The sequence below is a fragment of the Rutilus rutilus genome (genome assembly GCF_951802725.1).
Source record: "Rutilus rutilus genome assembly, chromosome: 15".
Taxonomy (NCBI): domain Eukaryota; kingdom Metazoa; phylum Chordata; class Actinopteri; order Cypriniformes; family Leuciscidae; genus Rutilus; species Rutilus rutilus.
In genome coordinates, this window is record NC_140220.1 from 16,019,650 (window position 1) to 16,041,277 (window position 21,628).

Consider the following 21,628-nt stretch of genomic DNA (forward strand, 5'->3'; position numbering starts at 1 on the left):
ATATATAGGGCTATACAGCCATCTACTGGTTACACAACAGTATTACAGATGATAAATGCTGCATGACTCCGAGGTAAATATTTAGTACTGTAATATCCATTAAAACATTTATATAATTTGTTTGGAATAAATAATTTAAGTCTGCAACTTGTTACTGTATGTGGGAGTTCAAAGCAGTTTGTATTGTTAGATTATAATACATTTCCTCTCTCATTTTCCAGGGAGTGTATGGAATTATTCTTGTGCCAATAATAATGAACGTAACTTTTCAAGAAACTATATATAAATTGTATAAATTTAAATATAAATTGTATAAATATAAATTGAAACTAAATAAAATATCTTTGAAACTGAAAAAGAATAAATCGCAGGCAAATTTTTTGACTTAGTTTTTAATACGCTGCATGTTTTGCTAACTATTTCTCATATTTCAGTCGCTGATCTGAACTTACAAATGCGCTTCCAGAGTTTTCATTTACGCTTCTGGAGTTTTCGTTTATGCTTCTAAAGTTTTCGTTTACGCTCCCTGAGTTTTCGTTTGCTGTTCTGACACATTTCTCTCGTGGGTAAGTGTGTTCTCATTGGCTACTGAGGTTTTGATTGACAGCTTCTTCACCTGGAAGTGAAGACATCAGTGGTGTGTTTATGTGTGGATTTGAGCGTCTGTTAAGCGCAGCTTTCCATTTCATTTTAGTGATATTAAGTTATGTTTGTTTTTTAATTTGATCTGTATTTACCTGCTGCTACTACTTAGTCGACAGAAGCTTTTAGGAGCACAAGAGATCTATTCAGTCTATTCAGGTGTAATTGTAGGCCTACATTAAAGTACTGTATATAATACTTAAAATATTGTAGTGTCCAATGTTTTCGGAGAATATTTGTTTATTCCTGATGATTCTTTTGCATGTTAGGCTCTGATTAGGTTGAGCTCATAGGTGTCACTTACACAGGGGACTCTGGGGACATGTCCCCACCACTTTTTGAAATGGCTGATTTTGTCCCCACCACTTTTTGAAAGCACTTTCTGAAAAATCAAGCGAACCAAGAAATGTTAAAGGTTTATTTATCAATTATCACTTAAAATACTACTAAAATCCATATTACTATCACACGAGCCAATGGCAATTAAATGCACGGATGCATAGTCAGATTAATGAATGAAATACAACCGTTCACGAACAGAAGATTGTATTTGACTATGCTGCATACACATACGCAATGACAATTATGCCTACTGTAAATATAGAGTTACAACTACGATTAGAGTTGTTTGCATAAAATGCACCGTGAACATTCACATGTTTGCCCTGTGATAGCCCAGCAAACATTGGTCCGACGGCAACGTCGTGTCCCTGGCCAAAAATAGTCGCGGTATGACGGCATAAATCGGTAAAAATATGTAACACAGAACATTTCCTAAAAATGCATTCAGATACATGTGTGCATGTCTACAGTTATCTGAGGTTGCATGTATAATTGTTATTTTGACTTTTAGCTACGTGTAGTTCAATATATACCATGTTGTGTTTCGGGTGAGAGAGGACGTCACCATGGCGACGTCTTTTACACGTGCATTTATAGTCCATCATGACCCTCTATGAAATCAATTGTGATAAAGCTGTGCTTAATCCTTGCGTGGTTAATACTGCAATAGTTAATTAAAAATTTTATTAAATTAAAGTTTTAATAAGTTGTGTGAATACGTCCACTGACGTCCTTTACACGTCTATAGTATCGGGTGAGAGGACGTCACCTGGCGACGTCTTTTACACGTGCATTTATAGTCCATCATGACCCTCCATCATGGAATCCTTGTGAAATATGCAAAAGCTGTGCTTAATCCTTGCATGGTTAATACTGCAAAAATTCATTTAATTGCCCAAGTAGTTTTTAAGAGGTTGTGAAGACGTCCACTGACGTCCTTTACACGTCAAGGCTGTGAATACACGTCCACTGACGTCCTTTACACATCTAGTCAAGCAAGACAGAAAAAAAAACCCCAGGAATTATCTTTATGAAATACACGAATTGTATACAAATTAAATATATTTACTTTATCTTGTTTAAATAAATTATAATCACACAGTTCCCAGTGTGGTTAAGTGAATGCAAAGCCTCTGCATTTTAGTCATTATTTCAACCTGTAGCCTACCTGATACGTTGTGTTTTTTTTGTTTTGTTTTTTATGGAATGTATGCATGTAAAACAGAAATATATCTGGTCACCATTTATGTCTGAGTTGGATGTAATTGCCAAAACTGTGCTACCAAGATGTAACAAAAGATCTCCCGACATTACCAAATCCCGCGATAGGTTAGATTATCTCACGAGATGTTAACGCGTTTTCCCCATAGACTCACTCCGGAACACTGAAGTTTGAACAACCACGAAGAGAGGAGGAATTGAGGCCCATATTATTAAAAATCTACTGTTGGGTACGTACATTTTGTATTATTAGATTCACGTGCTAGAGTTTTACTTGTTTGACATGAATGAACCGAAAGAAATGATGCCCCACATTGTCAACTGAAATTGGCTAACTGAGTTTGGCTAAAATTAGCTAGTAGGCTAAAAGTTGCTTTGAACTTATACAACGGTATACCATAGTATAAAGTATGTTTAATGATACAGTCAAAGTTATTACTGTAAATTATTAATGTAGCCTTTTGAGAGTTTCTTTCAGAAAGTAAATTATCTGAAGTAGAATGAAATGTTTAGCTAGCTGGATTTGAACATGTATGTTTTCAGTAACTGCTTTAAAAAATTTGTAATTTTAGAATTGCTAAACATGTCTATTCAGGGGACATCACAGCCCACCTGTCTTTATCAGAAATGTCCTGTTCACTTTCTCACTGTTACACACCTAGTTTAGGGTCTTTCTCAAGGGCACCACAGTGGTATTGAAGAGGCAGGGGACAAATGCTGTTTTGAATTTAGCTGAAGACCATACAAATATTTTGAAAATAAGTGCATGTCATTTACCTCAAATTTTTAATTTTCATTTATTTTAAAAAGAAATATATTCTCTTCCCTTAGATGCTGTGAAGAGGTGGAGCCCACATGCTACAGACACTGAAATTGATGCAGCAATGGCAGAACACCTGAAACACGCTCCAGGAAGAGCTGGGGGTGGTGGATACAAAAAATGAGCCAAACAATGTGTTTAAGGGATAGTTCACCCAAAAATGAAAATTGTCATCATTTACTCAACCTCATGTTTCAAACCTGTAAACCTTTCTATGCTAAACACAAAGATGTTTAGAAGAATGTTTGTAACCAAGCAGATGTCGCTTCCCATTTATAATCATTTTTTCTCCAACAATGGTAGTCAGTGGATGCTCTATTTGCTTGGTTACAAACATTCTTCAAAATATCTTCTTTTGTGTTCAGCAGAAGAAAGAAACTCATACAGGTTTGGAATTTGGTGAGTAAATTACATAATTTTCATTTTTGGGTGAACTATCTTTATATAATAATTCAGTATTTTGCAATTGGTATTTTAGTTTGGTTAACAAATCGAGAGCTTAGAATTATAAGGTTCTATCTCCGTTTATTGTAGTTTATTGAGCATCAAAGTTTTTAAACTCGGTTTATGTTTTGTGAGATGGAACCTTTTATTTTATTAATAACTACTAACATTTTTTTTTTTTTTTTTACAAAAATAACACCACACAGGCATTAATAAACACCTAATGGATCAGATTGTCAAAAACTCAATTTCAACCAAAAGTGGAGATAGAACCTTAAAATTCTAAGCTCACGAAATGTTAAACATTGAAAAAAATAAAGAGAAATTTTGGCTGTTCAATATCAATAAAATGTTGTGCTTAATCAGAACATGCTTCTTTTTTGCTTATGTCCACAAATAATGTGTTATTGTTTTTGATGTACACGTGATTAAAACGTTTTATTGACGTTCAGGTCTGACTGGACCAATTTTGGACCTTTTTAGAACCTTTGTCAAGATGTGTAGGCTAAACCTCAAGACTTGATTGTCTTTCACGATGTTACACAATAGGTGTGTGATTATTTTATATGCAGGCTTATATATACACTTAAATTATGCAGCAACACATTTAAACACGTATGACGACGCATTTAGACGTCCAGGGACGCGCAGAAGAGACGTGGAATTCACGTCCAGAAAAGACGTGGAATTCACGGCCAGAAATGACGTCGGTTCAACTTCCATTTTGGAACTATTTTTCAACCATGACGGGACGTCTCGGACGGACGTCTTTTCAACGGTCATTAAACGTCCAAATGTTTGCTGGGAGGCTACAATTGATCTCCATAAATACAATTTTCTCAATTCTGCGCATATATTTTCATTTACTTGCATCACTTATTATCATCACATATTTTACATTTACATTTTTTTACTGTAGGTACCTGTAAACAATTTAATATAGTTTGTGTATATTTTACACGTAGTACAATACTGTATACTGCTAATAAACACCAGACAAATAATGATTTATGAAACGGATCTTTACTCATCTCACTTGCACAAAATAAATGCTGTAATAGAAAGCATATAAACGTACAGGTGAAATACACAAAAAATTATATGCATTAAAAATTTGGTCGGGTTGAAGTCATCCCTCCGGATCTTCTGCATCCACTCAGCCCGTACCGCAGCGTCAACGGGGAATACATGAAAGCTGATTTCTCTGTTGTAACGTGACGAAACGGTACATAACGGCACACAACAATGAAGTGCTGAGGCTGTCACCCTCTGAAAGTCAAGTCGCCTCTCTTGAATCCTAAAAACACTCATTGTGAAAAAATATCTCTATGGTAATAAATGGAACTCGGTCGCTGTTGTCTCTCGCTCTCGCTGTCAGATCACCGGAAGTACTGGCCCACACACTCAAGTTCGAACGTCAACGGTCGCCGTGCACGGAGCGAATTGACCCAAGCGTGCCGCACAAGCCCTCAAAAGTGAAGCCAAAACGTCTCGATCGCCCCCCGGTGACTGGTCCTAGTATAGGTTATAAGTCCCGCCTCCCCGTGTTATTCAACGGGACGTGAGACCAACTAAACAATTAAATTACACTTCAAATATCTTTTTTCCAAAGGTGGTTTATTTCATTTGCTGTCATTTTTATCACGCTGATGTAAGTTCAAGTGTCCGTTTCAAAAATAAGTTGGCTTTTAGTTAGTTACGTGATGCGGTGGTGTAACGTCATGATTGACAGCTGTGATTGACAGGTCCTCTGAGCGAAGTAGTCACTGAAGCACCAACGGACATTTTTTCGGGATCTTCGGAGGACTGAGGAGATTGTATTTACTATATTTTAACAAGCCTCTTGTCTAACTGCAATCAATTTGTAAAAAAGTGTGCAGAATCCACTCTCCCTGCGTGCGTTCTTCGAGAGTGAGGGCGGAGGGTTGATCTCGCGGCTTTACTTCCTGCTCACTACTGCGCAGGTCTGGTCCCGAGATCGCTACTGCGCAGACTCAAGTTCCAATATGTCAGCGCCATATCAGGACTCTGGCGGCTTCAGTTCTCATCAATGGAAGAGAGCGAAGGGGCGTCGTCCATATTTTTTTACAGTCTATGAATTGACCCTTCGCAAAACCACGCCCCGAACACGCAGATTGGCTACTGACCAATGTCAGTCTTATATTGAACTCTACGTTTAGCTAGCAGAGGCTGCATGGTCTGTAAACAACAGAAGCCGGCCATCTTATAGTTTTAAAATAGTTTGGATTTTAGTGTGGGGTTTTTTGTGGCATACATAATGACAGTATTTATTCACGGCACTTTATATTGGTTACGCTGCGATGTGCGATGGCAGAGGAGGATTTCACATTTTGTGGATTTGGTTCTCTAACTGCACTGCATTCTATGTGGGTTGCAAATCCCACATTGTTTTAATTTTATCTGGTGTTATTTGATGCAGATATGTTGCGTTGTATGCTTATGGTGTGTTTTCTTTTATGTAACGAATTTCATTGTAATCATCGACTTAACGCGCTGCTGTTTTCTACAGTATGGTGCTTTGGCACTGTTCGGTTGAGCTGGTGTTGCAGGGACTGTTACATGTGCAGTCGACATTGTTGAGGGTTTTATGCTGAGTATTTTCGTGTTGTTGACTGGCCTACGCTATGCCCATTTTTGATGCGCCATTATTCAATATTTTTCCCGTCCTGCTGTAATGTTTTTTCATCTGATCTTTTGTCCCCACCACTTTTCAACACAAACTGACGCCCCTGAGCTGTTAGTAGTAGTAGTAGCCTTTTATTGTCACTTAGTCACAAGTACCAGCGAAATTAGCCATCAACCTGTCCATACAAACATACATACAATATGACAAGGGGGTAGACAGAACAGGAAGACAGAGAATTGAGGAAAAAAAATACAGTTACAATTTAAAGAGAATACTAACAAACGTGTGTGATATATTCAGCTGTCAAGAAAGTTTCACTTCAACCAGGTAATTAAGGTTGGCAACCATGGCCATCACACTACTCATTGTTAGCATGATATACATTTACACCATTAAAATTAATGATCACATAAGAGGAATTTAAACAATATGAAAATTACAATCGTGGCCTGCTGTCAGATGATACAGACCTCAAAGGGCATTTCATTACATATGTCACACAAAGAATGTTCTTGTTGCCATTTTTTGCAGCCATCGCGTGGTGATGTCAGCCAAGACAGCCCCACAACATCCAGAGACTTGAGGTACTCAGGGCGGATCTCATCCACCCCCGGTGCCTTGCCACCGAGGAGTTTCTTGACTACCTCAGTGACTTCAGCTTGGGTGATGGACGAGTCCACCTCCGAGCCCTCAGCCTCTGCTTCCTCAATGGAAGACGTGACGGCGGGATTGAGGAGATCCTCGAAGTATTCCTTCCACCGTCCGGTGATATCCCCAGTCGAGGTCAACAGCTGCCCACCTCCACTGTAAACAGCGTTGGTAGGGCACTGCTTCTCCCTCCTGAGGCGCCGGACGGTTTGCCAGAATCTCTTCGAGGCCGACCGATAGTCCTTCTCCATGGCCTCACCGAACTCCTCCCAGGCCCGAGTTTTTGCCTCCACAACCACCCGGGCTGCAGTCCGCTTGGCCCGTTGGTACCCATTAGCTGCCTCAGGAGTCCCACAAGCCAACCAGGCCCGATAGGACTCCTTCTTCAGCTTGACGGCATCCCTTACTTCCGGTGTCCACCACCGGGTTCGGGGATTGCCGCCTCGACAGGCACCGGAGACCTTACGGCCACAGCTCCGAGTGGCCGCGTTGACAATGGAGGTGGAGAACATGGTCCACTCGGACTCAATATCTCCAGACTCCCTCGGGATCTAGTCGAAGCTCTGCCGGAGGTGGGAGTTGAAGATCTTTCTGACAGGAGATTCGGCCAAACGTTCCCAACAGACCCTCACAGTACATTTGGGTCTGCCGAGTCTGTCCAGCTTCCTCCCCTGCCATCGGATCCAACTCACCACCAGGTGGTGATCAGTTGACAGCTCCGCCCCTCTCTTCATCCGAGTGTCCAAGACATTCGGCCGGAGGTCAGATGAAACGACCACAAAGTCGATCATCGACCTCTGGCCTAGGGTGTCCTGGTGCCATGTGCACTGATGGACACCCTTATGCTTGAAGATGGTGTTCGTTATGGACAAGCTGTAACTAGCACATAAGTCCAATAACAGAACACCACTCGGGTTCAGATCAGGGGGGCAGTTCCTCCCAATCACGCCCCTCCAGGTGTCACTGTCGCTGCCCACGTGGGCGTTGAAGTCCCCCAGTAGAACGACGGAGTCCCCAGTCGGAGCACTTTCCAGCACCCCTCCCAGAGACTCCAAGAAGGCCGGGTACTCTGCACTGCCGTTTGGCCCGTAGGCACAAACGACAGTGAGAGATCTATCCCCGACCCGAAGGCGCAGGGAAGCGACCCTCTCGTTCACCGGGGTGAACTCCAACACATGGCGGCTGAGCTGGGGGCCTATAAGCAAACCCACACCAGCCCGCCGCCTCTCACCATGGGCAACTCCAGAGTGGTGAAGAGTCCATCCTCTCTCTCGAGTGTGGTTCCAGAGCCCAAGCCGTGCGTAGAGGTGATCCCAACTATCTCTAGTCGGAATCTCTGAACCTCACGCACAACCTCAGGCTCCTTCCCCGCCAGAGAGGTGACGTTCCATGTCCCTAGAGCTAGATTCCACATCCAGGGATCGGGTTGTCTAGGCCCCCGCCTTCGACTGCCGCCCAATCTCCCAATCAATTTTCTGTAATTTCTACAGTTATTTACTTTAAATCCCCCAGTATTATACTGCTATTTCTCTTTAAGCAAATAACTGTGATTCCCATTGCATCATGGGAATTTTCTGTGACGTCTAACACCACATACAGAGACTTACTGTATTTTTTATATTTGCTGTTTAAGTTTTCTGCGATGGTCGTGTTTAGGTGTACAGAATAGAATATGCAATATTCTATGGAAAGCCCTCAACATAAAAATTTAAACCCCCGCATGGACAAAAAATTATGATTGAAAAATGATAATTGACTAAGTACAGTTTTTCAACAATCTAAAGTTTTTGAGCAGACATTGTTTAATAACAATTATACTTTAGGTCACCGTTAAACAAAATCATTACAGTAATCTTCTAAAAGATAAATAGAAGATGTGATTTTAATAAAACTTTAAAGATTTAAACAGTCTTTTAATTTTGAATTTGAACAGTCTTTTAAATGAATTTAGTATAAAACTCTGGATATACTCTGGAACGCAGACTAGATTTACTGTGACATTGTCCCCCGAGACTCATCTGGTCTGTAACTCCTCTCGTCTCTGTTCTGAAGCTTCAGTTCACACTGTGGTTTATCCCTGAAGGATCTGGGGGTGTTTTGTTTATGAAAATCTAAACTATTTGCTTTTTGGATTGTTTTTTTTTATTGTTGCATAAAAAACTACTTCACCTCTCTGGAAATGTAAGGTGTTTTTATTTATATATTTATTTAGCTAAAACTATATTTACATTTTAGTAACATATGTTATTATTCATTGGTTATATATTTTATTAATAATAATTTAATTTAAAATAGAGATTAGTTAATTTTTTAAACCGTGTGTGTGCACGCACTCAAAACAGCTTAGAAATATTTATTTATTTCATTTTTTTTAAATGTACAAATTTAGTTTTCTGTGATGGTCGTGTTTAGGTGTACGGATAGAATATGCAGTTATGGTACAAAAATGCTGATTGAATCTTTTTCATATAAATGAGATTTAAGACGGCTAAGTACAGTTTTTCAACAATCTAAATTTTTTGAACAGACATTGTTTAATAACAATTATACTTTAGGTCAGTCATCGTTAAGACTAACATTACATACGCTCTGACATGATGCACAGAGGCCCCTCTGAGTCAGAGAACGACAGACGGAGCTGAGAGAGAGAGAGAGAGAGAGAGAGAGAGAGAGAGAGAGAGAGAGAGAGAACCACTCTGTGATTTTATATTATAAGCAATTTATTTATATACTTTTAAAGAACAGAATGTTTTTCAACTTTAGTTAAATTAGCAATATAATTATTTTATATATTTTAATTTATATACTTTTAAAGAATAAATGTTTTATGTAATATCATTTTTATTCTTTTGTTTATCTAAAACTGAATTAAATGATTTTTAGTAAGATATTATTGTATATTATTTGTGTGAAATATAAAACATGATTAGGGCAACTCTCTTTTTCTCACTTTCGCTGATACCTCAGGAATGTGGAGGGGATCATGTCAGAGGACGCGTGCACAAACACAAACAAACAAACAGACACATACACCCACACACCCACACACACACACACACTACTCTGGCTGATGAGGCATTCAGTCTTTTTCTTCTCACTTTTCCAAAGGGGCTCACAATGTGCTCAGGAATGCGGAGGAATGCTGACACATTTCCTATATATATATATATATAACAGAGCCTTCAAACTTTGTCAACATCACATGATCTAGGGCTAAAAAGGTTCAAATAGGACAAAACTTTATGTCAAAACACATGATCTAGGGATAGGTAGGTCAATAGGGCAAACCATAACAACATAGGCCGGAAAGACACCGGAAGGCCACCTGTCAAAACACATGATCGAAGGGATAGGCAGGGGCAAAAGGTCAATCCAGAACAATACAGGCCGGAAGGGCGACCGGAAAGGTCAAGGTCAACCGGAAGCCATCAATCATTTTGACACAAGCTATAGGGTAATAACTACTGCCAGGGACCTAGAATATTATTCCCACATATAAATGAAGTCACAACAGTGTGTCTGAGTTCCACACCAGCCTGGGTCCATAGAGCCAGGGCCTAGATGGAGAGAACTCGTGCCTGCAGAGCAGGAACCTCTAGGTTATAAAACCTTGCAAATGTGGACGGAGCGGACCAGCCGGCGGCCGCACAAATATCTTCGATAGGAACTCCACTGGACCATGCCCAAGAGGAAGCCATGCCTCTTGTGGAGTGAGCTCTTACACCAGTGGGACACGGGAGGCCCAGTGAGGTGTATGCCAGAGCAATAGCATCGACTATCCATCTAGATAGCGTAAGTTTCGTGACCGGCAGCCCTTTGGTGCGGCCCCCGAAACAGACAAAGAGCTGTTCGGACTGTCTGAAAGAGGCCGAACGCTCCAAATATATTCTCAGAGCTCTGACGGGGCAGAGCGTGTGAGCATCACTGTCTTCTCCCAAAGCTGGGAGGGCGGATAGCGAAATAACCTGGGCTCTAAACGGTGTTGAGAGCACCTTTGGTACATATCCGTGTCTTGGTTTAAGGACGACTTTAGAGTCGTTAGGCCCAAACTCAAGACAGGAGGCGCTCGTGGAGAGCGCTTGTAAGTCCCCCACTCTTTTGACTGACGCCAGTGCCAACAGCAGGGCGGTTTTAAGAGAGAGAGGTCTTAAATCAACCGACTGAAGTGGCTCGAAGGGAGGCCCCTTAAGAGCCCCTAGGACCAAAGAGAGGTCCCAAGCCGGCACTGAAGGTGGCCGAGGCGGGTTAAGCCTTCTGGCTCCTTTAAGGAAGCGAACTATGAGGTCGCTTTTTCCTAAGGACGAGCCGGCCACCAGCACATGGAAGGCTGCGATAGCTGGCACGTATACTTTGAGCGTAGAGGGGGAACGTCCCGCGTCCAGTAGCTCTTGGAGAAAGGAAAGTACCGTTGGTACTTCGCAAGTGTGTGGGTCGAGGTTCCGAGCTAAACACCAGCTGGAGAACACTGACCATTTAAGGTGGTAGAGACGTCTAGTAGACGGAGCTCTAGCCTCCATAATGGTATTCAGGACACCTTCTGGGAGGTCCTGGGGTACCCGTTGAGCGGCCATGCATGGAGGGCCCACAAATCAGGACGGGGGTGCCAGATAGTCCTGTTTGCCTGCGCAAGGAGGTCGCTCCTCAGCGTGATTGGCCACGGAGCTGTCACAGACAGTTGCATTAGCTCTGGGAACCAAATCTGGGTTCGCCAGAGGGGGGCTACCAGTAGGACTGCGCAGTTGGTGTTCCTGATCCGTTCGATGACCTGGGGGAGCATCGAGACCGGGGGGAACGCATAAAGGGGGAGGCTGGGCCACTCGTGGCCACCTGTTCTTTGAGAAGAAGATTGGGCAGTGACAGTTGTCTTCTGAGGCGAAGAGGTCCACCTCTGCCTTTCCGAAGACCTCCCATAGCAGGAGAACCGTCTGGGGGTGGAGTGACCATTCTTCTGGGGGAACATTGCCCCGAGAAAGCATGTCTGCTCCTGTGTTCATCGTGCCCGGCACGTGAGCTGCCCTGAGTGAGCGCAGGTTGGTTTGAGCCCATAGCAGTAGCTGTGTGGCTATGGCGAACAGGTTGCGGGACCTGAGGCCGCCCTGGCGATTTATATAGGAGACCACTGACATGTTGTCCGTGCGGACCAAGACGTGGTGTCCCGCCATATACGGGAGGAAGGTTTTTAGGGCTAGAAAAACCGCTCTCATCTCGAGGCAGTTGATGTGTAGGCGTTTCTCCGAGCTCGACCAGAGGCCGGAGGCAGGCCTGCCCTCGTACAGGGCTCCCCAACCGAGGTTGGAAGCGTCTGTCGAAATGACCCTCCTCTCTGAGACCAAACCCATGCTCACACCCTGCTGGTACCAGCTGGTGTTTTTCCAGGGGTCCAGAGCTCTGATACAGCGCTGGTCCACCCTGATCTTCAAGAGGCCCGAGCGCCATGCATGGGGTGGTACTTGAGGTGCTAGCCACAGCTGAAGAGGACGCATTCGCAGTAGGCCTAGTTGGAGTACTGATGATGCTGACGCCGTAAGGCCCAAAATCCTCTGAAACGTTCGGAAGGGTACATAGGAGCCCTCTTTGAACGACGCTGCGAGCCGCTGAATTGACAGAGCCCGGACCGTGGTAAAAACAGCGGTTTGCTCTTTTAGAAGTTGCTTTGTAAAAAGGATATTCGCCGGATGCCACAGGGAAACGCTTGCCCGATGAAGTCTGCCAACGGCGCAAAGCTGTTCCGCTGAGAGGCTGTTCTACGGCGAGGCGGCTTCTAATCCGGAGAAATCAGCGACGAGGTGAGTCTCAAAGCAAGATAGATCTGTCATATGGCGAATTTTCTCTCAATTTATACTCTCCTGTCACATGTAAATTGGCGCGCTTGAGTCTGGCAGGGCGCCAAGCGCTCCTATTGGATCGCACGCTTCTGCTCATTCGCCATAGGTTTGTGCAGTTGCCGCAGCACAGCCAATCAGCTCACTCGCGTGAGCTATGATGTTCTCGCTGTGCAGCTGCAATGCGTTTTAAAATAAAGGCTTCAATATTCTCGAGAAAAGGAGTTTTCCCACATCGTTTACAACGCAGTACGAGAGAACGTTCTCGTAAGGGAACGAAAACTTCAGAAGCGTAAACGAAAACTTCAGAAGCATAAACGAAAACTTCAGAAGCGTAAATGAAAACTCTGAAAGCACATTTGTAAGTTCAGATCAGCGAAAGAAATATGAGAAATAGTTAGCAAAACATGCAGTTTATTAAAAACGAAGTCAAAAAATTTGCCTGCGATTTATTCTTTTTCAGTTTCAAAAATATTTTGAATATGAATTTTGTGTCTGGCTCACTCATTGGCTGTGCTGCAGCAACTGCACATCCAATGGCGTGGCGCCAAAATAGGGAGTGGCAAGTCTACAGTATATTAGGGCCCGAATTCGCCATTATAGCAGCGACAACTGCTATTCTCCTTCAGCGACAACTTCAAGTCTCTGACTCCTCTGCAAGCCTTTGCCGTTGAATCAAGCCTTTACAGCCTGAGCGAGCCGCTTAACAGCAGACTACGCCTTCAACTCCAGAAGTCGTTTTTCTCCTGTCGCCGTTCTCCTGTTGCCATCCGGCGATCAACGCATATCCTTTTCAATATTATTGCTATTGTGTGTTCGCCTCTGCGTTCACATAGCCTAAGAGAGCTGCAAGCGTTGTTTCAAATACCTCGCTCTACATCAGTGATGCGCGGGTTGATCCAAAATGAGCGGGTGCCTGCGGTCACCAGCGGTTACCCGCGGTTACGAGTCATCCAAAAATATTTTTAATGATATTCGGGTCGCGGTCGGTCGGGTCGTTTGAAATAAAGATGCCAATTAAACCTTTGTAATTTATATAGTACTAGACACAATTTTTCGATGAAATACATACATAACTGGCGCGAAGATGACGCACGAGCTCAGTCTGCAGGTAGAGATGGAGGCGGCAAGAGAAAAGGTGAAGACTGGGGAGTGGAAGCTCCGCAAATACACAAATAGAAAGAGCAAAGTGTGGGAGACATTTGCCGAAATAATGAAAGATGATGACCAAAGTGCTGGCTTTGTCATGTGTACTTCTTGCGATGCTATTTACACATTTGATATCCACAAAACTGGCACGACCTCCACAGGCTGGATTAATGGATATTATAGGCCGGGGAGGCTGATGGGGGGCGTATGGGAGGGGGGGCGGCCACACCCTCCTGCACCCCTAGTTCCTACGTCTATGGCCCAATGACGCTACGATGAGCATTTACTACTTTTAAAAAATGCGGGTCAGGAAGCGGGTTGGGTACAATATTTTCTGTTTCTTTTTTTGTGGTCCGAGTTGGTTGAAAACGTTGGTCGGGTGCGGGTTGTTTATACATTGACCCGCGCATCACTGCTCTACATGCGCCTTGGCGGATGCCATCTGCACAAGGCTGACAGGCACACGAGGTGCGTCTCATGCCTGGGAGTCGTCCATGCTGAAGCTGCACTCTCTGCTGGCGGCTGCTCGGTCTGCGAGAGCATGCCTATCTCTGTGCTGCGGCTGCGGCTATCTCTCTCCAAAGATGGCGAAAGCTAACCGCGTAAGCTGTCTCGGGCCTCAAGCTCGAGTGGGCCTCGCCCAAAGAGCCTACTCGAAGTCGGCTGGACGGCTGGTTTTTGACGGGTCACCAGCAGGCCCCTCGTCACAGGTCTGCACTGTTCTTCCCTGAGGTACACAAAGAACTGACGAAAGCGTTGCACGGTCCTTACTCTGCACGCGTGGGTTCTTCGATTTCTGCAACGCTCTGTGGATGGCGCGGCGGAAAAGGGCTGCAAGTCGTTGCCGCCCCTCGAAGAGGCTCTGGCCGCTCATCTTTGCCCACACACCACTGCTAGCTGGAGAACTAGAGCTGTTCACCCAACTAAGCCGTGCCGGAACACTTCAGCCCTCGCTGGACGCGCTTACTCCGCCTCCGGCCAGGCTGCTTCAGCCCTGCACACGATGGCTGTGCTGCAGGTTTACCAGGCCAAACTCCTCCAGTCGATGGACGAGGCTGGCCCGGACCCTGAGGCCTTTTGGGACCTTCGAAGCGCCACAGACTTAGCTTTGCGTGCTACCACAGCGCAGCACAGCGCAGGCTATCGGGAGGAGTATGGCTAGCCTGGTCGTGCTCGAGTGCCACCTCTGGCTGAACCTCACCGAGATAAAGGATGCAGACAGAACTGTGTTCCTCGACGCCCCCGTCTCCAGCTCCGGCCTCTTCAGCCTGGCGGTGAATGGATTTTCGGAGAGGTACACCGAAGTGCAGAAGTCGTCCCAAGCTATGCGACACTTCCTGCCGAAACGCGTCAGCTCCGCTTCGAGCAGGCCCAAGACCGCCCCGCCTTCTCCTCAGCCAGCGAAACCAGCGAAGCAGGTCTCTCAGCCCCGTCCTGCAGCTGATACCCGCGACCAGCTAAACGCTACCTGCTGCCCTGGCGCCAGGGCCCACGACCCTGCGTTGTGTTAGACGCCAGGCCTCCGAAGACTTCCTAACATTGGGGGTGAAAAGAGAGGGCTTGTGTCTCGCACTAGCCGGACCACCCTCAAAAAGGCCCATGAAACTTCTCGCAGCTCCCTGTTCAGCTCAGGCAGCTGGAGATTTTATTATTGTAAACAGGCCAGCTGCACTGCGCGTGCCTCTACAAACAAACGCCATTTTCACGGCGACCCAAATAAAGCACAAAAAGAGTATGTTTCAAACACACAACACACGGGTTCATGGTCCCCCTTCACTAGGTGGCCCCCTCCCTGTTGTTTCACTGACTTTGTCCCAGGCGAAAGCCTTTACAGTCAGCCCAACACACAGTATGTGCACAAATCACAATATAAGGTCCCCCTGTGTTAGGCGGCCCGTCCCAAAACGTGTCAAACCCTAGCCACACAAGCCTTGGCCTGGCAAGCCATCCCTGGTGTGTCGAGTTGGGTTACACAATAAAGCGAGGCAACTCGCTCCAATTCGCTCGCAGACCCTCAAAGTTTCAGCCTGTTGTCGAGACTTCGGTGAGAAGCAACGTGCTTCGCTCTGAAATACAGAATCTATTAGCAAAAGGGGCAATAGAATTAGTCCCCCCTGCGTTAAAACACTCAGGGTGTTACAGACGCTATTTTCTAGTTCCGAAAAAAGACAGCGGCATCAGACCAATACTAGATTTGAGACATCTGAACAAGGCTCTCATGAGACGGCCATTCAAAATGTTAAGTACCAAACATATCCTTGCGCAAGTTCGCCCAGGGGATTGTTTTTTTACGGTGGATCTGAAAGATGCATACTTTCACATTCAGATAGCCCCTCATCACAGGCCATTCTTGAGATTCGTCTTCGAGGGGCAGGCTTATCAGTACACCGTTCTGCCGTTCGGTCTGTCCCTAGCACCCCATACGTTTACGAAGTGCATGGACGCGGTACTTTCTCCTCTGAGGTATCAGGAAGTGCGCATGCTAAATTATCTCGACGACTGACTGGTCCTGGCACAGTCGAGAACCGAACTTTTGACACACTGAGCTTTGATTCTCAGCCATTTGGAATGCCTGGGTCTCAAAATCAACTTATCCAAGAGCAAACTGAACCCCAGCCAGAGTGTGATCTCTCTGGGCACAGTTATCGACTCTACAACGATGAGAGCGCAGCTTACACAAGAGCACACGCTCTCTATACAGAAGCTGGCAGCCTCCTTCAAGGCAGGCAAGTGCACACCTCTAAAGAAGTTTCAAAAACTTCTCGGTCTCATGGTCAGTACTCCGTATGGGATTACTGTGCATGCGCCCGCTGCAGCACTTGCTCAAACGCCATGTGCCAGCCCATGCATGGCAGTCAGGCAGCCTGTGCATCATAGTGAATCACGGTTGTTTACGGACCCTGATTCCCTGGCGGGGTCAGGACTAGTACCACGAGGGAGTGACCATGGGGGTGATTTCCAGGAGGAAAGTGGTTTTCACAGACGCTTCCAACCTAGGTTGGGGAGCGCTGCACGAGGGCAAGCCTGCCTCCGGCCTCTGGTCGAGCACGGAGCAGAGCTTACATATCAACTGCCTGAAAATGAAAGCAGTTTGTTTGGCCCTCAAAGCATTTCTGTCAAACCTCAAAGGACACCACGTCTTAGTCCGCACGGACAACATAACTCGCCAGGGCGGTGTCAGGTCGGGCAACCTGTACGCCATGGCGAGAGACCTCCTCTTCTGGGCACAAACCAATCTGAGCTCTCTGAGGGCAGCACATATCCCTGGCATTCAGAATCTGGGTGCGGATATGCTTTCACGGGGCAACACTCCCCTAGGCGAGTGGTCCCTGAACCCTCAGACGGTCAGTCTGATATGGAGTGTGTTCAGCGAGGCCAAAGTCGACCTTTTCGCCTCAAAAACCAACACTCACTGCGCAGTGTTCTTCTCGAAGAACAGGGACGCATTGGCCCATCTCTGACCCAGCCGCCCCCTTTATGCGTTTCCCCCCGTTTCAATGATCTCCCAGGTCATCAAACGGGTCAGGGAGAGCGGATGCCCAGTCCTCCTAGTGGCCCCCCTCTGGAAATCCAGACCGTGGTTTCCAGAGCTTGTTCAGATGATGGACAAAGTCCCCTGGCCTGTCCCGCTGAGGAAAGATCTCCTCACGCAGGCGAACGGGACGATATGGCATCTGCGACCCGACTTTGGCCACTCAACAGGTAGAAACAACAATCTCTGATATTTTGAATTTGGACTGCAGTATTATTAGTACTATTTCAACCACTAGCTGTCATTCTTACAGACAGCACCTTTAAATCTAGACTTAAAAACACATCTCTAACCTGGCATACACATAGAACATTATACATTCCTATTATTCAAATCAGTTAAATGATTATTAGGCTGCATAAACTAGGTCACCCGGAACTGGGAACACTTCCTATAACACCCGATGTACTCGTTACATCATAAGAAAAATGGCATATACACTGATATTAGTCTTTCTGTTTATCCCAAGATTTACTGTAATCAGCCGGATCCGGGCCGTATCCAGATCAGATGGTGGACCTGCGCCTAGACACGACCACAACGCATGATGTAGTCAGCCGGATCCGGGCCGTATCCAGATCAGATGGTGGACCTGCGCTTGGACACGACCACAACACATGATGTAGTCAGCCATATCCAGACCGGATCCAGATCAAATGGAGGACCTGCACCTAGACACGACCACAACGCATCCCTGAAGTGTCAGCAGAGATTGTGTCAACTAGACTCTCCCCTGTGAAGGCCTCATCGACACGACAGCCATCCGCACTGATCCTCCACAAACTCGTCTCCATACCGGCGTGACTCCGATCTTCAACCAGATGGAACTGGATAAACATTCTGAATGTTCCGATCCAATCTGACTTTTGACCTATAATGCTGCCTGAATCATAATCATACACTGTTCATTCATTAGCCAGAGGAGAACTGAGCGACTGAGCCTGGTTTCTCCCAAGGTTTTTGTCTCCATCCTGCCACCTGATGGAGCTTTGGTTTCTTGCCACTGTCACCTCACAATTATAAACCAGATTTATTTCTGTCATTTGTGTACAAAAATCCTTATAGAGAGATTTAGATGTTGAAGATTTATTAAAAATAATAGTTTGATGTCACCATTTGGTTGATTAGTGTAAAACAAACATTTTAAACTAGACACACTCAAACCTCAAGAATCAGCGCATGAATCTCAATAACGGTGATATGCTTCATGCCACAATGCATTCTGGGACCCACTGAGGAGTTTTGTATGATGCACCCAGAATGAATTGCGGCATGAAACATGTCACCATTATTGAGATTCACGAGCTGATTCTTGAGGTTTGTGTTTGTCTCAATGAAGGAATTTAAAACTTTAAAAAAAACACAGTTTTTCAAAACCAATACCATCAAATCACTTTTTCTCTTTGTTCATCTGGCTGTTACAACTGAATTACAGCAGCCAAACTGAATCTAAAGTTAAAAATGTAAGGGTCAAGAGCCCAACTAAAGCAAACACTGATCTCCATAATGGTGGAGAATGTTTTATTTATTTTTTATGTATGGCTCTTGTAACATCAGGAGTCAATAATGGGTTCAATAGGTCACATATGGACTACTGTCTGACTGATGAAACCTCAAAAGGAGTCTATCTTGCACCCAGCGCAATTGACTTTGTACAATGTGTACATGTATCATTCCTATTTTGCACCCGACGCACAGCGGACTTTTCCCTCGACAGACGCACGTCGGTAAATTAGGGAATGAACTTGCGCTCCCGGGGGCGGTTCAGCGAAAAGAGGAGGCGTGTTCCGGCGCAAACATTCCCTGGTGCTATTTTGCAGTTCCAGAAAACAATTCCGCCATAGACCAGGAAAAACTAGTCTAAAGTCAGTGGTGTGTTTTCAGTGGCGCGTTCAGATGCTATTTTAAGGGCGCATGCTTGGCCATAATGTATGGCGCTCGAAATGTTTCATTCGGCGACGAGACTGACAAGCACGACAGATAACACACGTGTATACGTGCGTGTACGTCTCCATTTGTTTTATATGGAGATGTACACGCAAATAACACGTCACGTAGACACATCAATAACGTGTAGCTGTTGATCTTTACAGACGTGACGGCGGCGTCACGTTAGAAGTTAACGTGTGGATTACGTCTGCACATCTGCCCGTCTGAACGTCTGCCCGCCTGATTTTCCTTATTTTCTCATACATTTACTGTTATAGACATTATCGTAGATAATCTTATTTTGGCAGTTTACTTAGGACTACATTGGATTTATTTATTTCTATAATGCTGAATGTCTGTTAAGTACATACATTTGGTATCCCAATGATAGATAAAAGTCTATTGTCATATCTTATGAGAGACAAATAAAATGGGCTAGTAAAATTCAGAAAAAGTGGGTCATATCATTATTTGTTTGTTTAAGATTTGTTAAAGCCCTGCAGCAGCCGGTCGGCATGCCTCAAGTTCATTCATAGATTCTGCATTTAGTATTAATTAACCATTCATAAACCACTTTAAAGCTTATTGGATTTTAAACTAAAATTAATTAGCATACTTCTGATTAGCCGGTTACTGCTATACTTATTCTGAACAGGTAATTAATCATCCAATTTAAAATTGTTTAACATAAATATACTATTTAATAAAGCTACACTAAAGTTTTTATAAAGCCTAGCACTCTATTAAATGTAGCCTAGTCGTACTGCATATTTTTTTGCTACTATGTTAAGAGCATACAAACATATCACCCAACTCAGGCAAAACAATTGACAGCCCTGATTAATAAAGTAAAAGGCTTAAACGGATGCATCTTGTTTTCACCTGCAGGAAAAACAAACACTTAAAACAAAAATGACATGAAATGAACACTAAAATTATTAGGTGGCCGCAGAGGGACACTTATTTGCTCATTAGCCATGTCCACTCCTTGATATACTTGTAGGAAGTTTCAGTAAGTCTTGGGTCATTTATTCCTGTACATTAAGGGCTCAATGCATTAAAAATTTCTGAAAGGAGCAATGTTCGATATAGTATAGATTTGCTTTTGTAAAATATTTTAAGTGCTTTAAATGTCTTACAGATTTGTATTGTATGGGGGTTCTGCATCTTTGGAAAAGTTATATTCCACTAACACAAGATAAATAATAAGTGAAATGTATGACTGAATGATTTTTTACATTTATTTTTATGTCAAAACGAAGAGTTTGTAATGTCATTTGTAGCATCTTTTAATAACAGAATAATAGACTTAAATGGTCAGAGTATGACTGCTTTATTCTATGGTATTGCCTGAATGCTGGTCCTATTCCTGTCTACCTATTTATACATGAGATACCCATACCTTTATTCTGCTCTTAAGCACACACAATAATCATAAATGCTACACTAAATATTTAAATCCTGGGAAATAAAGTTTGTTACATAAATAAGAATTACAGTAAAAAGCATTCACTTAACAATTTCGCAGTTAATGAAGTACATGTTATACAATATAACCGTGTTCAGTATTTTCAGATTTAAACTATGGCTACGATTTATATTTATATTCTTTATATCACAATGACACACACACTCTGTATATGTGTGTGTGTGTGTGTGTGTGTGTGTGTGTAATGTGTGCCCTTGTTTATATTACATTGTGGGGACCAAATGTCCCCATAAGAATAGTAAAACCTGAGATCACCTACATTGTGGGGACCAGCCAGTGGTCCCCACTTTTCAAAAGGCTTATAAATCACACAGGATGAGTTGTTTTGAGAAAGTAAAAATGCAGAATGTTTCCTGTGATGGGTAGGTTTAGGGGTAGGGTTAGTGTAAGGGGACAGAATATACAGTTTGTACGGTATAAAAACCATTACGTCTATGGAGAGTCCCCACAAAGATGGTGAACCAGACATGTGTGTGTGTGTGTGTGTGTGTGTGTGTGTGTGTGTGTGTGTGTGTGTGTGTGTGTGTGTGTGTGTGTGTGTGTGTGTGTTTGTGTGTTACATTGTCTCTATAAAGTATATTTACTGTATATATGTAAAATGCAAGTGGAGTACGTAACGTATATAGTATTACAGTACTGAAAATAATGTCTGATTACACACCTGTTCGGTCAACAAACGTTTGAATGATTGAAGACACTGTTGTTCTCCCAACATTCGGCTTTATCTTTTGACCCACCTTAGTCATTGTAAGGTCATGATTGATAACATTGTCTGCATAGTGTCCTTATTTCATTAGAAACATGTCCACAATCTTGACCTCTTCCACTGTTTTGACTCCGTACCGTACCCTTCCACCTCACATCATCACTCCTCTTCTTCACGGCTGTTGACACTGTTTGTTTCTGTGTTGTTCTTCCATTATCTAAATGTGTGACACTGAGT

At 43.9% G+C, this 21,628-nt stretch overlaps 1 long non-coding RNA gene across 1 annotated transcript; it reads left to right on the forward strand.

Annotated features, from left to right (window-relative positions):
- Positions 1-2,323: 2,323 nt before the first annotated feature.
- LOC311305554 lies at positions 2,324-3,837 on the forward strand. The gene is made up of 2 exons (XR_014630023.1): positions 2,324-2,435; positions 3,037-3,837. It is a non-coding gene; the product is annotated as an uncharacterized lncRNA (long non-coding RNA).
- The last annotated feature ends 17,791 nt before the right edge of the window (positions 3,838-21,628 follow it).